Source organism: Microtus oregoni, unplaced genomic scaffold (assembly GCF_018167655.1).
Source record: "Microtus oregoni isolate MIOR12 unplaced genomic scaffold, Mior012 000022F_ref0000154, whole genome shotgun sequence".
NCBI lineage: Eukaryota > Metazoa > Chordata > Mammalia > Rodentia > Cricetidae > Microtus > Microtus oregoni.
Window position 1 is genome coordinate 12,772,130 of NW_024543081.1, and position 5,720 is coordinate 12,777,849.

The window sequence follows — 5,720 nt, forward strand, 5'->3', positions numbered from 1 at the left end:
GGTAGATCTCTGGGGGCTCTGGTCAACATAGTGAGGTCCAGGCCAGCCAGAGCTACAGAGTGAGACTGTCTCAAAACAAACCAACAAAGAGACAACTGGCCTCATAAGCCAGTATGGTGCTGCACACCTGTAATCCCAGGAAACAGGAGGTGGTGGAGAATCAGAAGTTCAAGGTCACACTTAGCTACATAGCAAGTTCCAGACCAGTCTGGGCTAGAGGAAACCCATCTCAGAACAAACCAGAATGGTCCCAGTTTTAGACAAGCCAGTTGGGTTAGCTGAATCCCATGAGCCTTGACTCTTTAGGTCCCTGTTCTCTTGTACATACTATGTCTAAGGGGCTGGAGAGATAGATGGCTCAGTGGTTAAGATCACTGGATGCTCTTCCAGAGGACACAGGTTCAATTCCCAGCACCCATGTGACATCTCACAACAGTGTTTGCAATTCCAATTCCAAGGAATGAGATACAATGTCCTCTTTGGCTTCCGCAGACACCAAGGGAGATAAACATACAGGAAAATTGCCCATACACATAAAATAAAATAAAATAAAATAAAATAAAATAAAATAAAATAAAATAAACAAAACAATGTCCAGGTCAGCAGGAATTAAATAGATCACAGCTACCACAGCCGCTAAGTGGGGCTTGCTGCTCTGTCCAGTTCCGTTCCGGGGGTGATGGCCTTTCCTCTATTTGAACTGATAATGGCCAACCCTCCAGGCAGGCTCCCACAGGGTTCCCTGAGACGCTGCCACCGCTGCCACCGAGGGAGTCCGGTGTTTAAAAGCATTTGAAACGCCACCCAGAGGCTACAGAGAGGGTAGGATGCTATTCTTTAGTCATTAAGGAAGACAACTGAAAAGATGGGGGACTGAGGCACTCGGGAAGCAGGCAGTTTCCTCAGGCACACCCCTGGTGAGAGCTCACAGTGACCCTGCAGGTGGAGGAGTCTTGAAGCTCTCAGGTCTTCCCACTGGGGAGCCGTTGGGGAAAAACCGTCTTCTAGATGGGGGACTCTGGGTTGATTTTCCTCTCGGTGCCTTCTGACTGAGCTGGGTATCCTAAGAGCGGGTTCATGTGCAGGCATCCCAAGGCGGGAGAAGGAGGTACCCAGTACAGACAAGACTAGGGAAGGGGACTCAACTTTGGACAGCACTTTGGAAGCCAAAGACACTTGCGGACCACCATCCAAGGAGCCCCAGTCCTGTTGCCAATTGCCTTAGGATAACCACCAATCAATCATTATTTTTATAGCTGGGCGGCGGTGGTGCACACCTTCAATCCCAGCACTCGACAGGCAGAGACAGGTGGATCTCTGTGAGTTCTAGGCCAGGCTGGTCTACAGATTGAGTTCCAGGGCAATCAGGGCTACACAGAGAAACCTTGTCTTGAATAAACAAAAACAAATCATGCTTTTTTTCCCCCTTTTAAGACAATTTGTTCATTTGTTTGCTTTGGGACAAGCCATCACACTGTATAGCTCAGGCTGGCCCCAAGCTCACTGCATAGCCCAGCCTGGCCTTGAATTCAAAGCCATCTCCCATTGCCCCAGCCTCCCAAGCAGTTTCTTTCATTTTATTGCGTTTATTTGGAGGGGGAGCCACAACCCAAGGCCAAGCTTTGCTTTGTTTTTTTTCTTTTCTTTCCCTTTTTCTTTTTAGACTGGATCTCACTTGCAGGGAGCCAGACAGGATCGCCATTACAAGATGGCGCCGACATCCTGTCTTGTTGGAAATAAACAACTCCATATTTGGCTATGCCTTTGAGAGCGGCGTGTCCCCCGCTTCCCGCATGCGCAGTGGATAAGGGTCCTTGAGCCTATCCCAATGCGGTCTGGTGTCAGCTGTTGGTGGCAGCCAATCACAAGGCGACCCGTGTGCCAATTCCCTATTTAAGCAGCTGCCTCAGTGCCCTCGGCCCCTCGCTTCCTGCCCCTCGTTTCCTGCCCCTCTCGCTTCCTGCTCCCCATCAATCAAGGGCACTCCAGTAAAGCGTGATCTGAGTAGAATCCTGGTGTGGTGGTTGTTCTTTCTCGCTGGTCGAGAGGTTCGCCGCACTCACTATGTAGCCCAGGCTGGCCCCTATTTTTCAGTTAGTTCTCCTGCCTCAGCCTCTGCGTGTTGGGATTACAGGTATGCACTGTTATGTTCATCTCAGATGTCTGTAAAGAGAAAGAAAACAAACATTTCCTGCCTTGTGGAATTTGTATGAGATTGGGCTTTCTGTGTTCTAGCTCGCACCGGAGTGATTGTTTTGCAATGCAGTGGGTGGAGCCCAGGGCCTCTGTGGTGCTAGGCTGCCACTGCCCACTGAGCTTCATCCTCCTCCCCTGCTACACACACACACACACACACACACACACTCCTTGGCTGTGTTTAAATACAGCCCATTTGGTGGTGGTGGTGTTTCCATGATAATAGCCAAGCTGGGTAGTTTAGCCCACAAGGTATAACTCCAAAATCCAAAATAAGAATTGTCCAGTCCTTTCTAGAATCTGGCTGCCATCCCTCACCAATGGCATGAGTGGCTCATTTCCAGCCTCAGTTTCTCATCTGAACAAATGGGAGTGCTGGTTAATGAGGGTTAAGCGCGAAGTCTGGGAAAGAGCCCAAAACTGAGCCCTGTGTGCCTTCAACACCACCCTTGAAAACACCTGTGATCTCTAACAGGTGCCAAGCACCCGCTCTTGGGTGGCCCTCACTCCCCACCATTGCATAGGGGTGAATATCTTTGCTTTCTCAGTCCCTGCTCCCTAGTTCCATCATCTCGTGCTGAGCCTCCGCCGTAACATATCCCGTCTATGGCCAAGCCTAGCTACCTTCATCTCCAGCATCCAGCATGCATTTCCTGGATGGTGTGGTTGTGAGAGGCCTGGCTGGCTGCCCTCGTCTCTGCTCACGGCTCTTCCTTCTCGTGTGTCTCTTGTTTTGGTGGTAGTGGCGGCTAGCTGGTGTTATTTTGCTGTGATTGCTTTGGTGGGACAGGCAGAGTCCCATGGAACCCAGGCTGGCCTCGAACTCGCTGGGTAGCCAAAGATGACTTGGAACTCCTTGGCCTCCTGCCTCTACCTGCCTAGAGTTGGAATTATCGGCATTTGCCCCTACATCTTATTTATGCGGTGCTGAGAATTGAACCCATAGCTTCACACATACTAGGCAAGGACTCTACCAGCTGAGCCATGTGTCTAGCCACTTTCTTTTACATCCCATACTCTCAAGACAGGTGGCCTGCAGGCTTCTGGCTCCTTTCTCCCCTTCCCATGGAGGCCACAACCTCAGTCAGCACCTAAATGTCCAATACAATCTTTCTCTGATCTAACCACTACAGTCTGCTCTTCCTGTGCAGTGGATGGGTCTTTGTCCTTGAATTCTCTTCCTTATTCATAGTCCAGCGTGGGCCCACATCATCTGCTTGCCCCTCCCCCAAGTCTCATAGCAAGCCCCAAGTCCTGGACACCTTTATAGATCTGCCCCAATCTCACGGCTGCCCCTGGTGAAATCTTGCTGTCTTTATGAATATGCATGAGCCTCTCCTGTTGCCCTTATGAATATTCATGTGTATCTACTGGTGCTCCTGTTAGCCCAGGGAGCACCAGGACCTGAATTGGTTTTTCTGAACCTTCAGTCCCAGCAAAAGTGTGGACCAGACTTAGCTAACTATGTAATAAATGAAAGCCAGATGGGAGTGGCGCATACCTGTAATGCTGCATCCCAGAGCTGAAGAAAAATGTGACTTGGAGGCCAGCCTGGGCTACAGAAGCAAGGCAAGCACTCTACCAACTGAGCCTTGTCTCCAGGTCCTTCCTTTTCCATCCCACACTCTCAGGATAGGTGGCCTGCCCCCTGTCTCAAAAAGGAAAAACTAAATGAAAAAGAATGAAATAAGTAACGAATACAGCTAGGATCTCCACTCCCCTCTTTGGCTCAACAACCTTCCGAATCTCCTGATTCCTGCTCTGAAGGCTCAAGCTCTATGCCTATTGTCCTTGTTCACCTGTTTGTACCTGTGGGGGCTGTGGTCCTCCTTGGAAGCTTCGCGGCACTTCAGGAATCCAGGAATATCAGAGAGTACGAGAATATAGAGACTCTGCCCCCATGTCAGAATGTCAGGATGTCAGGCTGGGTGGATTCTGCCAGCTCTCCCACTAGGGATGGGCCTCACCTCCCCAAAGAAGACCAGGAGGGCCTCCCTGGCTGCTGGGTTTGATGAGCAGAGGTTTGAAGTTCCGGGTTGGCAGTGTTCAGCAGCAGTGTGATGTGTTGTCTGGCCCGAGCTGGACTAACTTATCCTTCTCCGACCCCAGATTGAGGCTCAGGCAGCCACCCCGGAGCACCCCCACAGCCTCCTCCCAGCCCTCAGCCTAACCTCTCTGCCTTGCTCCTTCACCCGAATAGCTCCTGCAGCTCGCCTGCGACTAAGGCCGCTGTGGGTAGAATGCCAATGAGGCCAGGCCTAAAGCGCCCATCTGGAGACCAGAGACCAGGCAGAGGTTTAGAAGGAAGAGGGTGAGGAGGCAGGGCCAGGACAGAGGGCAGGGCTGGGGTGGGAACCACAGTCCAGGAAACAGGTTGGGACCAGGACCAGGCTCACTGTAAAACTACCCCCAAGGTCAAGAAAGGAGACAGGGGGGGGAGAGGGGACTGTCCCAGAACGGGGGGGGGGGGACTTAGGGGTTGGGGAGACAGAGAGATGCAAGAGTATAAAAAAGCAAAGAACCATACCAGTGCCTGAGTATACCAGCCTTCTTCACCTGTGGTTAAGGAGGCTAGAGATTCTGCAGGCCTAGGCAGAAGAAAACCTATTCCAGGCCTGGAGGAAGCAGGGCAGAGGTCAGGATAATTAAGAAAGCAGGTGTGGCCAGAGCACACAAATCAGAAAGACACCAGCCTGCCATGCTTACTGGCCCAGAGTCCTGCTGGTCACCCGCCCTGCCTTTACCTACCCTGGTGCCCTGCCTGATCCCCTCCCCTCCCACCCCACCATTCTCTCAGCCAAGATGTATCCTGCTTTATCCATCTCTCCAGCCCAGCCTCCCTCAGCAGGGACTCTCTCTCCAACCTTAGGGTTCCATGCTACTGCCCTGGTGTCCTGGTGGGCCAGGGTATAAGTTGTTCCCACTAACTGTTTTAAGACCTCACAGTGCCTCCCCAGAGAAGCCTCTGGGCCTACTGGTGAGGCTTCTAGGATTGGGACGTGCCTGGGTCAAGTTCAGTTCAAGGCCCTGGGACTCCAGCTGCACACAGTAGGTGCTTCACACACGCCAGGGCCTTCCTCCTGCTACGTCATAACGTGTGTGCATAGCAGGTGCCAAAGATGGCTCTTGAGCTGAGCTAAGGTGACTCCTTTGGGGAGGCATAGGTGCCACCGCTGTTGGTGGTCTCCCAGGCAGTCCAGCTTGGGAGACAGCTCATGCTCCTTGAGTCTGCAGCTGGGGCAATCAATCGGTTGCCATGGAAACCAGCCACGAATCAGAGGCAGGCACTTCTTGGCTAAGCCAGCACCACCTACCCACCCACTCAGGCCTGGCTGCGAAGGTCCCTCACTTGGATCTGATGGAGAAGGTACAGAAAGGGAAGGAGTTGGGCTCTGATATAACTCGGAACTTCAGTATGCACCCTCAGACTCTGCGACCCCCAATGACTAGGTGGTATCTTGCGGGGACTGACCCTCCCAAGTAGTCCCCTCCCCTCGGGTTTTTACAAGGCTCACCCCTTACAT

The 5,720-nt window shown here is 52.1% G+C and overlaps 1 long non-coding RNA gene across 2 annotated transcripts; it reads right to left on the bottom strand.

Moving 5' to 3' along the window:
- Positions 1–2,020: 2,020 nt before the first annotated feature.
- On the bottom strand, positions 2,021–4,494 carry LOC121461141. Of its 2 annotated transcripts, none has more exons than XR_005976162.1 (3): positions 4,006–4,494; positions 3,698–3,844; positions 2,021–2,163 (listed from the first exon to the last, which is right to left on the bottom strand). It is a non-coding gene; the product is annotated as an uncharacterized LOC121461141 (long non-coding RNA). The 2 variants fall into 2 exon arrangements; XR_005976163.1 differs by having other exon boundaries at positions 3,698–3,848.
- Between the last annotated feature and the right edge of the window lie 1,226 nt (positions 4,495–5,720).